General features: G+C 42.2%; 1 protein-coding gene across 1 annotated transcript in view; it reads right to left on the reverse strand.

The window, feature by feature from the left end:
• Positions 1-13,526, reverse strand: part of dab2ipb (DAB2 interacting protein b) — a 109,578-nt gene extending 96,052 nt beyond the window's left edge. Inside the window, exon 1 of the mRNA XM_054612196.1 lies at positions 13,443-13,526. The gene's annotated coding sequence lies outside the window, so the exon portion shown is untranslated. The remainder of the gene's footprint in view (positions 1-13,442) is intronic.
• Positions 13,527-13,733: the final 207 nt, after the last annotated feature.

Consider the following 13,733-nt stretch of genomic DNA (forward strand, 5'->3'; position numbering starts at 1 on the left):
CCTTGTTTTTCTCATCCTGGCTGTCCTGCGGCACCTCTTCTCACCCTCTCCCTGAAACGCTCCGTCGTAGCGTTTGCTCCTCCCTCCAGAAAGCAAAGTCTGCTCTGATTGGTCAGGTAACCCGCTCTGTTGTGAACGTTTCACATTTCAAAAACCTCTTCCTCCGGAGCTTCAGCTCCGTCTCTCTCGCCAAACTAGCCGGAAAGGAGTTGTACGTCACTTCCGTAACATTGTGACCTCATAAAGTTACAGAAGTGAAGGAGAGAATTCAATGGAGCCGTTTCAGGCAGCTCAGGAGCTTCTGAGGGGGAGGGTAACTCCTTTTAGGCGTGGACTTCAGGTTTTATATTCTACGGACCTTTTACATGTACAAATATATATAACACACTAAAGAAGAGGGAAAAAGTGGAAAAGCATAATAGGGCCACTTTAAGATTCCAGTTCAAACAACCATAGAAGAGGGATGGAAGAACAGAAGCAGAAACAGTTTGATGCCTCATGACATGAGGCTACAAAATAAAACTCACATCTCTTATCTCAAATCTCTTAGTGTCCCATATGAGGGCAGATCACTGTCAATAACTTCCGTAACATGCGTATTGGATGTTTGAGTTGCACATGCGTGACCTCATAATCCATTTTTGGATAATATTCACTTCCTGCATGACATTTTTGCCGTGAGCAAAGAGTTTATACAAGGTGCTGAAATATGACACCGATAACTCATCCAAAGTCTTATCTGTAATAGTCTTTGCTCTGACAGGACAGGCTATAAAGATGCAAAAAAAAGAAAAGGAAAAAAATTAGAGGAGAAACAGAGCCAGGAAGCCGGTTTTATAGGTAACAAAACATGTCATTACAGAAGTGGGACTGCAGTGCTTCAATTATCCTCCTCTTTAGTTCATTCCTAAGCTTTTTATTGCTGCTCTTTATAACACCCCCCACTCTCTTTGTATGAGCAAGGAAGAATCCCCATTTTCTCGTTCTGTGCTCACTTTCTTTTCTTTGCTGACGTAACATTTGTGTGCTACGCAAAACTGTACTGCAACAAAGCAAATGTGGGACCAAACAAACCACGCCTGTGTTGAAATGTAGACGTGGCATTTAATGGAGTGGGTTACTTAAATATACATATCTCATAATATCTGATCTTGTTTTCCGTTTTATTCTGTTATTTCTGTAATTTATGGAATTCAGTCACAGCCCACATATGGGTCACTACTTCCCATTCAGCCACAGAGACGCCATTGTCATATGAACAAAAGGCATAATTTGTTAAACGGCCATGTGAAATTTAAGTGGCCGACAGAGTGAGACTACGGAGGACTGACTTGGGATTTGGCAGCGATACAGGCAATACTGAAGCTTGCAATTAATGTTACTGTTAAACTTCTCCATCCATCAACCAACCGACCTCTGATATGTGCAAATGTGCAGACTGTTTGATTGAGCTCTCTCTACTGCCTGTACATAGTTTGGCACACAAGCACCCGCTTTATCTTTCTAATTGTAGTCGATGTGCTGCGGGAATCAATACGCATGAACGCACAAATGAACAAACACACAAGAGAGTCTGGATCTTATAGAGGCGGTCCTATTGAAACAAATGCAATACAATGAAGATGACTCAACAAATTACATTGGGATTTGTGGTTGGGGGGTGGTTGGGTACAAGTGGTGGTTGGGTATGGGTGGGGGCAGGGCGTTTTTTTAACGGACCACACTGTCAGAGTAACAATGGCACCGTTTCTGGAAAAAGGATGTTGCTGTTGAATTTTTCTAAATGTCCATTTGTTTAATGCTGCAACTCAAGCTTAGTTCCATCTACCTCTATTGTTTTGGTGGAAATCAGCAAAAGAGACTATTATAAGGAGGAATAAGGATGATATTTTACATTTTCTTCATGTAATATTAGGTCATACGGGTGAAGAGACCCTTTGAATGAATTTAAGGGGAATAGGTTGAAGAACTGTGTACTCTAAGACAACAGTACAACACCCAAAATATAAAGACCCACACCCAATTACATTTCCATCGAGGAATCTGGGTGTGACCCTGGATGACCAACTGTCGCTCTCAGCAAAGATTGCATCGGTCACACGCTCCTGCAGATTCCTCCTCTACAGCATCAGGAGGATACGCCCCTTCCTCACTGACGAGACGGAGCAGGTGCTCATCCAGGCTCTGGTCATCTCCCGCCTGGACTACTGCAACTCACTACTTGCTGGAGCCCCGGCGTCGGCCATCAGACCTCTGGAGCTCGTCCAGAAAGCTGCAGCTCGTCTGGTGTTCAATCGCCCCAAGTTCTCCCACACAACTTCCCTTCTCCGTTCTCTACACTGGCTCCCTGTAAGAGCTCGCATCCAGTTTAAGACTCAGGTGCTAGCGTACAGGGCAGTGAAAGGAACAGCTCCTTCCTATCTCCAGGCCTTGGTCAAGCCCTACACCCCCGCCCGACCACTTCGCTCTGCTGCCTCGGGGCGATTGGTTGCCCCGTCGCTCAGAGGTCCCTGCGGCCGATCGACCCGGTCACAGCTTTTTTCTGTCCTGGCCCCTCAGTGGTGGAATGAACTCCCCACTGACGTCAGGACAGCAGAGTCGCTGCCCATCTTTCGGCGCAGGCTGAAAACTCACCTCTTCATGAAGCACTACCCTGAGCCTTCCTCGTAGCACTTATTGCATTCGTATTAGTTTGTAGCACTTATTGTATTCGTATTAGTTCGTTGCACTTATTGTATTCGTATTAATTTGCTTCTGCACTATACTTTTGCTCTGGTTTATGCTTTTAGATGCTTGTTTAAGAAAGTAGATGCACTTATGACTTCTGGTGACTAGTAGTTCTCTTGAATACCTATGTTGAATACACTTCCTGTAAGTCGCTTTGGATAAAAGTGTCTGCTAAATGACTGTAATGTAATAATGTAATGTAATATTTTTCTTCTTTTTTTTAAAATTATGGTTCATAAAACACTGACATTTATGTCCAGAAGTAGAAAATGGATGTGTGTTTGCATTGAGGCAACTACAATAGATGAACTGAGCTTTCATTATTAAGCCTATTTAATGTATTTGAAATTCCAGCAGAAGTTATATTTGGATCTTTTAGCAAAGCTGCATTGCTCACAATGATTTCACGATATAAACTTGGAATCCGTGTGGAACAGCTTTTCCTGCTTGCAGTTAATAAATCCACCCTAAGATCACAATGCCCGAAGAGAAGATTTAAATAAGTAATGATGTTACCACTGCTGTGCCACATGCATATATTGAGCACAGCTCCTCTCTCAATATGGAGACACCCGCATCAATCCCACTGCTGTGTTATGGCCACAGATATTTACTCAAGTCAAATAAAAGGAGAACACACTGTACATTTCTGTTTGGTCAGTGCGAGACAGTGTGTGAAAGCAGATGTTTCAAGACGGGTCTGCAACACTGTGATACTGACGGAGGCGGTGCTGAGCTCTGACAGGGTGCGATTTAGATGTCAGGAGGCGGAGCTCAGCTCAGCTCCGGTGGGCTCTGGCTCCATTTAACCCCTGATTGGACCCCAGAGACTCACATTCAGTAATTCATCCTTTTGATCTGTGCCTAATACAAACTCACAGCAGGGAGGTTCCTGCTGGCCTGCAGGATCAACATGGGACTGACTGAATCAAAGAGATGACAAAATCTGAGAAGATACTAATAAAAAAAAAAAAGTGTGTTGTGTTCAGTTTTCTGTTATTTTAAATGTTCCTGCAGGATCCAGATGTTAATGTTTTTCGTTGACGGCTTCTACTTTTTCCCCCAAATATTTTGTTCCTGCTCCTATTTACAGCATGCTAACTTGCCTATTATCAGCATGTTAGCGTTATAAGTGTGCGCTTGTTAGAATGCTGATGTAAGCATTCAGCTCTAAGCAGTGTTGCATGGCTGTAGACTCTTGGGCTGCGGTTGAATAGTCCCCAAAAAAAAAATCGCCTTTTCTTGACCATTATTCTTGATCTCGATGGAAAACGTCGTGAGGTAAAGGGAAGGGGGAACGAAGATATCGTCAAGTCACACTATGCTGCATTATTATGCGACGGCCAATGTTACTGATGTCGGTCTGCCCTGTCACTTGAAAGGTTGCTGCAGCAAGGAATTGTGGGCAAGCATCATCTCCTTTACTTTCCTATAGGATGGTCCTGTGAGCCCTATGCTAAAGGAGATAAGAAAGTAAGCATCAAAGCATCTTCCCTTAGCATTGAGATAACTAAACCAGCTCTTATCATGGCTGCCACTTATATATTTCTTGGTCATTTCACTAAGTGAGGATCCTTCCTAAGCAAAAAGATAAGAATTGACCGCAGCATTAGTCTTGTTACTGTTCAAATAGATGTTAAACTCACTCCAATTTTAAGTATGTTCCTTTCTTTGATTGTTAAACTATATACACCCCAACTCTTGCAGTTCATTCACAATAAAATCCAAGAATATTCGTAAACCAATAAAGACTTGCCAAAACAATGGATTATATTCCCTGATGTTACTTTAAAGTAGTAGCAGTGTTGACTTAGTTATCACTCTTGGTTACCAAGGCTAAAAGTTGGTCTCACTCTATTTCTAGCTGCTTATTTTGTATCAGTCTGAGAGACCAGTTCAGAAACCAGCATGTCTCCTTTATATCTGACAGATTCAGCAGCATTAACAGCAAGCTTTTTAGTAGAACAAGTGAACTGGAAAGACAAAGACGTGCTTATTGCAGTTTGGAAAAACCTCGAAGCTTAAACAGCTGAGCGAGGTGAGCTACACCTTTTTTTAATTTCCTGTTTTGGCAACAAGCCTTTCTGAGTTCAGTTGCTTTCAGCGTGGCACACCATCGGTACAGTAAATCAGCCAATGGCAATCTGGGAACAAGTCCACACACACAAACCAGCTCAAACATAAAGCAAAGACAAACAAGACAGGCAACTCTATTTGCTAATCAACGTGGCGTGTAAGTGATCTATCTAGCGTGGGAATCCACATCCGAGCTATTAACAGCAATCTCGCAGTCTCTCTCTCCCTCAACACACACACATGCACATACAGATTGCGGGCGTGTTCGTGTCTGTGTCCTTCCGCAGATGGAATGGACGTTGTCAGTGAGGGTCGGAGGGAGGAAACGGGCAGATTTGGAGTTCTGTATACTTCACTCAGGGACTGTATCTTTTCCTCAAAGTGGAAATGACAAAAGATACAGTTTCTGCCTGTGTGTGTGTGTGTGTGTGTGTGTGTGTGTGTGTGTGTGTGTATGTGTGTAGCTATTCAGAAAAATCGAGGGCAGGACACAGGAGAACAACTATCTGGGACAGTGCAGTCTCCACTAGTTCCACAAAGACACTGATAAGAAACTCAACTGTAGATCAGCCTTATTATCACCACACATAATCTCCTTTTAAACTATATTTTATATACTTGCCTTAACACTTGAACACTTATTGTCTATGATCGGTGATACGTCGAAAGAATAGTCGTGTGCAGTTTTTTGGGGAATGCGAGTGTGCGTTTGTTTGTGTGTGAAGGATCGAAGTGGAGAGTTATGCGACAGGAAGTGAGGTAGGTTGGGAGGGAGAGAGAGGGGAACCTTTGGGAGTGGAGATCATTTCCCCCCCTTTCCTGTTTTCTGTTTTGTCTCAGCAGGTTGGGCCACCTTCTTACATCACCAGCATGATTTCACTCACTATCAGTGTGTGTGTGTGTGTGTGTGTGTGTGTGTGTGTGTGTGTGTGTGTGTGTGTGTGTGTGTGTGTGTGTGTGTGTGTGATAAACTGAGAGAGAACACTGTAGGATCAACTGAGATAGGGGACTTATAAAAGGAGAACAATCAGTACAATAATCAATCATGAATGGAGGTCTAGGCTGTAAATTCACATACAAAATATTTTCAGGGTATAATATTTTAGATGATGGTGAAAAATGTCGATCATTGTCCCCCTCAATGTCTTGTTTTGTCCACAACTCGAAAGATATTCAGTGTACTGTCACAGACGAGTAAAGAAACAAGAAAAAAATCTCATTTAGGAAGCTGGAATCAGACAATTTTGCCAGAAATTTTGCATGAATAAATGGATTATCACTTAATTGATAAAAGGTTAACTACACAAGTATAACGTGTCATGAGGGCATCTTAAAAAAAATGCTGTCACTATCAGGACAACCTGTTTGATGGGTACGTAAAAGAGAACCCTCCGTGTTGTCATTGACTACGTGAGGAAATAAACGTATTCAAATCTGTCTGTAATGTTTTCAGTCCACATTTTAGTCAGTATCTCTCAGGAAGCAGCGTGTGCATTTTTCCTGCTGATCCGACTCTGTGGAACATCTACTGATCCCCTTTGCTGGTTACCATAGAAACCATGAAAGCCTTGTGATACGGTGCCTACGAGAAATGTGAGTTCTCTGTGATTTGAAAAAGGTCAGGATTTTCAGGAGGGAGTTTTTCCCCTGAGTCAAGTCTGTGTGCCGACTACGCATCGTAGTGCAAAACTTTTTGTTGTATTTAATAATTCATGGCCTCACTGCTCAGTGGAAACACTGCAGGCTTCAGATCCTTTCAGATGAACCCTCACGGCCCCACCAGCCTTGGGAGAGTATTTCATACACTTGATAGTTGTCTCTGAAAGCTGAGTGACATCAGACAAGTAAGCAAGACTTTGATCTGAACTTCAAGCTTCTTCCTCTTTTTCGTCGGTGCCTCATAAATTATGGACCAGTTAAAGAAGCACTTAGGAAGCAATAGAACTATAGCATTGTCGTTGAAAGAAAAAAACTTGATTATCATGTAAATTATATTGTCGGAGCTGGGTTTTTCAGGGGTCAACACCTTGACTAACCGCTTTGAAAACCTGCATATTCTCAGAGAATGCAGTAGAAGGACTAATTAATGCAAACAGAGCACGCTCTTTTCTTCTGTCCACTTCCATTTTGTTTTGACAGCCGGGGGCTGGGGGGGGGGGGGGCTGGTTCAGTGTCTCCACAGAGTTTTATTGGTTACCACTTGATGTGGATCTCTGTGATGAAAGCCTGTTTATACATCAATGTCAAGGCAGATTAGAGTAGAGTGAGGAGGAAAATATAAAAGGGCAACAAGTAGAGATTATTCATTTGCATTGTTGTGGCACATTTCACACATTTTGGAGATTCTTTGGACCTTTTGGCCATTGTTTCATTCAGTAATGACAACATTGTACTCATCAAATTAAATACTGAGCTTTAAAAATAAGACAACATCTCAAAAAAGAAATCGGAAGAGCAAGAAACATGAGCGGTCACACTACATGGCATCTTTCCCAATGGACACAAAAAACCACTTACATTCGGCTAACATCTTGTTTTTGTCTTTAGTGGGAAAAATTACAATCGGCATTCATTCCTGGGACAAATGAGTCTTCGGTACGGGTATTTTAAAGCCACAGGTCGAGTGTGTTCGAAGAGAATATATATATTAAATAAAATAAACAGGAATTTGGACACTCATTTTAAATTATCATAACAGTAAACTAAATTAAAACCATCTTGTCTTTTCAGTGTTCCAACAATCGGCAACTCCAGTTGGTCCAAATAAACCCATAATCACATTATGGACTGACTGGAATTGTCACATGTGAAAAAAAAGACAGCCGTTGTACACGTTCCTCAAAGCCACAAGACTCCATTGACGTAAACAGTAATCACCAACTCTGGTCAGAGCGTTTGAAAGAGAGACTGACCTTTCTGCTTCGCCTACACTACAGTGTTGTTCTACACCATGCGGGGGCGTGATGTCATGCAAACACACAAACGTGCCGCTCCCGTGCCACTTTGCATAACTTTGAGGTGAGAAAACAACAGGAAGAGATGTGATGGCAAACAAACACACGCAAAGATACTCAGAAACTATCAAAACTACCCCTTTAAAAATAACTTTAAAAGCATTTGCAGTTTTCTAAAATCTTTAACTAGAAACACTGACGAGCCACAGACAAGAGACCTGAAACATTTGCTCTGTTATCTCTTGGCTCATTGAAAACTCATTGGGTGGTCCAGCTCCTTGTTAATCAACACAACAATGCTTTGTCAGACCCCCCCAAAAAAGTCTCACCTTTACATATACACAACATAAACCAGGTCACATATATGCAAATACATGCACACGATCACACAGATCATAAACTCCTTATGAGACATTTACTTCCAAGAACTGTCTCTCGAATATCACTGGTATAGCAATAGGTAGTGCTGTAAAAGTGTGAAAGTTGATATTATTTACCAGCTTAACAAATCATTTAAATGCCGTTTTATTAAAATTCTACCACAATGCTATACCAATATTGGTGTGATGACAAAATGTAGCATTTTAAATGCACTCTCGCATTATAAGATTAGATTTCATTTCTTATTGTCGGCCTTGTAAACACAGCTCAGATCACAACACACACAGCGGGAGTGTAACTTCATTCAGGACGCCATTACTCCACCATTTTTTTTGCATTGCAAATAGTTTTTTTGCTGCTACATTAAAGCTCTGACTATCCCATTGAGAACCTTTAAACCAACAGAGAGATAGACAGTAGTGATTATGTCATCCAGAGAAGCTGAATAGAGAGTGAATAATGGAACAACTCCTGGGACATTAATGGAAGCTTCCATGGTAATTGTACTGGGATATGAGGGCATATTCTGAAGTGTTACATTGAAATGAATCTTTTTTGGAAGAAGAATGGCCAACAACGATTTTTTTGGATGGGAAACCTAAACCTTTTATGTCAACGACAAACTCCCAAAAGTCTCAGTTGTAGACAGACAGATAGCGATACGTTCTCTCATTGAGAACGTGGAAGCATCTATTGTTACTACATCTGCATTGCAGCCTGGTTGCGTACAGCAAACATGCTGACGCTGCGACGTGCCCATTCAAATGCTAAGCCGCCATGAACACAACCAGACACGCAGTAAGCCCATACATCCGTTTGACTGGCAGCTTCAGTGGAGGGTGTGGATGTCAAAGAGCTCAGTCGGGGTTAAAGTGCTGAAAGGGGCAACAGAATTCAATTATTAACAACTGCATATGGACTCCAGCTGGATTAATAACGACTGTCAATATATCAACATGTTATTATCTTATTATCTTATCATTATGTGGAGGCCTACACCTTAAAGCATTGGGATACACACACCTACAGAACATAAAAATGCATAATCACACAGGATACAGAGAGCTAATATGTGTGCCCTCATATTGTGTGTTTACAACAAACAGGTCATTAGACACACTTGTGAATGTTTGGCGCAGAGATGGCACAAAGGTCCAAAATGAATAGGTTTCTTTGTCTTGGGAGAGCAAATGTGCACAGCAGAGTTCCCACAAGGCTGGAAGCATTACGGGGATAGTTAGAATGTGTTGAAGTGTGGTTGTATAAAGTGTTTATCCAAAGTCAGTAGATGACGATCTGCACACCCCCATATTTGGAGAAACAGACAGGAGTTACTGCACGGAAGGAAAGCAATGTGTGAAATGTACTGCTGTGGACCGGGGCAGCAGAGAAAGGCCCACACCTAAAGTCAGTTTAGGTTTACGCTATATTTGGAACATTTTCAGACCTGTACCTTGTCGTGCGACAGCCATACAGTCTATGTTTCAGAGGGGGAAATTAGGGCGTTTTCTCGACAAAGCCGCCAGACTGGGGGGCAGCAACTTCCATGTTCTGCAAGGTAAAAACACTGTTTTCTTCAAGTTTGGTGGCTTTGACCAAGAGCATAGATGGATATAACGGGATCGGTTCACCATTGGAAAAGACGAAGAAGTCTCAAGGCAAGGAAGGGCGGTGAAAATATTATAAATATAGTGTACAATTTATTTTAGGTAGCTAAAAACTATTTACATACATGGCTTTGCTTCCATGCAAATAATCCTGTCTGCTTCTCCAAGCTGGGGGCGTGCCAACCGTTTTCTACTGTAGGTAATTGAATATAAGTAATATAAGTACCTCATTTAACCCCACTTCAGAACATATGAACTATCCTTGTGAGACATTACTTTAACAAACAAATGAATATACTTCTAATTTAATTTATAACCACCTCATTTTAAGCCCCTAATTGCTCTGACAAAAGACACAATGCATGCTCTCCCACGGCCCTCATTAGGTGTCTGCAGGACAGAAAAACAATGAAATGTTAATTGATTCTGATATGAATAAGCAATAAGTGCCGGTGCACACACACGGAGGCTGCAGCTGGAGCCACCTGCCCAAACATGCAATCTAAAAGCAACAGTTCATTTCAGGTGTGCCAACTAAACACCCTTTCTGCTCCTCAAACCCCAGAATCCACATATACAGTGAAATCACCCTCCCGTTTATTGCTGTCAAACATATATCAAGATCCCCCCGTGTTGTCTGTGATTCATGGCTCTGACTAATTACATAGCTGTTTTCTTCAGAGAGCTCGTGTGGGAGGGTTGGAAAGGAAAGCTGGAAAGAGAGTGGAGGAAATGAGGGCAGGTCCTGAGCTTGTAAAAGCCTGTAAGACACAGTCAGGTGTTTGAGATGTGGAGACACTATGGACAACATGTGAAATAAAATGATGCATTATCTGTAAATTTCCCCGCCGCGGGACTAATAAAGGATTATCTTAAATACTTTTATATTAAAATACAGAGAGCTATGTCAACCACCCCCACACAAACATACGCATAAACAGATTCAATTTCTTGTTTGAAAACCGGATAAGTCCCAGGTGCTTTTTTCTCTTGACCAACTTTGTGTACAAACTAGTGTACACACTTTACACACGCTGTATATAAAGTTTTAGTAAAAGGGAAAACTTATAATTAAATCAAAGTCTCTATCCACCAATCTTTGATTTCACAATAATAAAAAAGAATTAAAAAATACCTGAACAAGTACACTCTAGACAAGAGATGTTAATCTTGAATCTTTAGCAATTGTTGTGGTTTCTTTTTTCTTTTTTTCCCCCCTTTCACAATAGTTTTGTTGGCTGATTTTCACCATTCATCAGTAAACATATCACAGCCTGCATTCAGCACTGGAGGTAGGAAGGACGTGACTTTTAAACATAAATGTTAAAAAAGAAATGCAAAAAAGAAAAAGTTGCGGATGACAAAGCTCTTGTTGCTCTATCTCGCGAATGAATTGAGTGAGCATACTCGACTGGAATACACACCAGAGACTAACATGGGGAGAGATAGCAGAGATATGGGAGCAATACCGGGATGCTATTATCTCTTTAGCCAGTGTGGCAGCAGTTTATCACAGCAGTCAATCACCAAGTCATCACTATCTGCAAAGAACTCCTTCCACTTTCACTGCCTGGGAACACTTGGTCAGCTTCCGATGCCTGGGCCGCCGGAGATAAAGATGTTACAAAGGGTGACAGGCTATATATTAGGTTGTAATTTATTTATCACCCTTTATACAAACTAAGATTTACATTACATTACATTACAGTCATTTAGCAGACGCTTTTATCCAAAGCAACTTACAGTCAGTAGTATATTACATATCATTCACCCATTCACACACTGATGACAGGCTACCATGCAAGGTGCCACCATCAGACTCTAACTAACATTCATCATCCAGTCCACACCGATGGCAAGCCTTCGGGAGCAACTTGGGGTTAAGTGTCTTGCCCAAGGACACATCGACTGCCGAAGCCGGGTATCGAACCACCGACCCTCTGATTGGAGAACTACCTTGCTCTCCACTACGCCACAGCCGCCAGATTTCCATCCATTACACTGACACTGTAGTCTGCGATAAAATATAGTAATCCTAGAGATGTTTTTATTTAAAAGTAAATCTTAAATAAAAAAAATGGTCTGATTAGTTGCTTGAGAGTTAGAAATATTCAATTGGAAAATGATTAAATCACAAAATGTGCCATTTATCAAGCAGAACGTTCACACTTCAGCTTCTCTAATGTGAACATTTGCTGCTTTTCTCTGTTTTACGTCCCTGTAAACTGTTTTGGACTGTTGGTTCATCAAAAGCAACTGCAAGATTTCACCTTGAATTCTTGAAAAGGGTGACTATCCCTTTGACCTTTTTCCACTATCATCTATTAATTCTATTGCAGCCTTTGATAATCCATGCCAATAAATCAACCACCACGTTATCCAGCTGTTCAGCAGTTGTAATCTGCAATTACAGCGGGGTGTTTTAGTCCGGATCCCTGTTGACCTCCGACCTCTCATGTCTTTTCTTACGATCCACACTGATCCCCCCCATCTGATGCTCTGGCTCACTCGTCTTCCTCTCCAGTGACTCTGCCACCTTAGGAATGCAATTCCAGTCAGTCCATAATTCCTGCCCAGCGTTCCCAGTAATCCCTCTTCTCCTGCTGCTCCGAGCCTACTTCCTTCCCCACAGCTGCTGGCTGGCCCGGCTTTCTCTAATAATAGGACAACAATGCCCGCCCCACGCCCGGACACTCTACACTACTACTGAGAAGAAAAAAAATCACATCCAAAAACTATTTGCTTGGAATCTGAAACATTTTTTAGTGTTTCCCCACACAAATATACAAGAACCAATAAGTAAATTACACATAAAAAGGTCAGAAAAGGTTAAATCAACATAACTGTCGCTACAATTACTGACGTCCAACTCCGACAGAGCAACATTAGACAGACTTGTTGACGTTTGGTACGTCTGTGTGCGGGTAATAGACTGCAGCATGTAAACACATGTTGGTGGAGGAATGATGATGAGGCCGAACGCTCAAGTGAGCTGCTATCTGTGGTGGAGTCGAGAGAAAACACTGTAATCGTGCTGGAGCTGATAAATGAGGGGCTACACACTGCTAAAGTACTTAAACACTACCCTGTGCCTCAGTGTGTTGGCATGGGACTACACATAGAGCCAACACACACATTCGGAGAAAAGGTTTGGAACAGATGTTACTTGTATGTTGCACGTTCTGCGTTCAGCAAAGCAGCCCCGAAACTGCACAAACAAACAAACGCCAAAGAATGGGAGGCATTAAATCAGAAAAAGAGTCTGGAGACACAAGAGAGAGCTGGACACAGTTTGTTTTCCTCATCTTCTGCTGTCCCACTCGTAGAGGCAAAGCTCTGAATCACATGTTGCAGCTCTTTGTGTCTTTTCAGCCTGGCATTTCTCTTCCAACAAGCCACATTCAATTCTCCAACAAAAAAAAACACACTTTGCTTCTTTTTTTTCCCCCCACCCCCTTTGCTTTGCTTCTTCCCCTGACAGATCGGTGTGATAATGTCGCTTCCCTGGCACGTGAAGAGCTTCCCCTCCACACCTCCTCCGCCATTCCAACCAAGAGAGAGCAATCCAACAGAAGAAAAAAAAAGATCACACTATTCTGGAACTCAGACCCCCCCTCTTTTTCCTCACTCTCACAGAATTATTCCACAGCGAAAGGAGAGAGAGAGAGAGAGAAAAGAGAAGAATGCTAGCGCTCACCTCAGACAAGGTCCCACCGCCGCAGGGAAAGCAGAAGGAACATCATCCTCGATCCGCGCAGAAAAAAAAACCAAGAGCAACAAGTAGCAACTCCAGAGATTCCTCCTCCCTCCTCTCGTACTCCTGCTTCCTCGCTCTGTTTCTTCCCTCTGCTTTGCACTCATTCAAGCTGTGGTAGCTGCAGTGCACTGAGTGAGTATGCATATGTGTGTGTGTGTGTGTGTGTGTGTGTGTGTGTGTGTGTGTGTGTGTGCTTGTGAGGGATCCTGTGGACTCCTGCAGGGGTATTGA

The sequence above is a fragment of the Anoplopoma fimbria genome, chromosome 14 (assembly GCF_027596085.1).
Source record: "Anoplopoma fimbria isolate UVic2021 breed Golden Eagle Sablefish chromosome 14, Afim_UVic_2022, whole genome shotgun sequence".
Taxonomy (NCBI): domain Eukaryota; kingdom Metazoa; phylum Chordata; class Actinopteri; order Perciformes; family Anoplopomatidae; genus Anoplopoma; species Anoplopoma fimbria.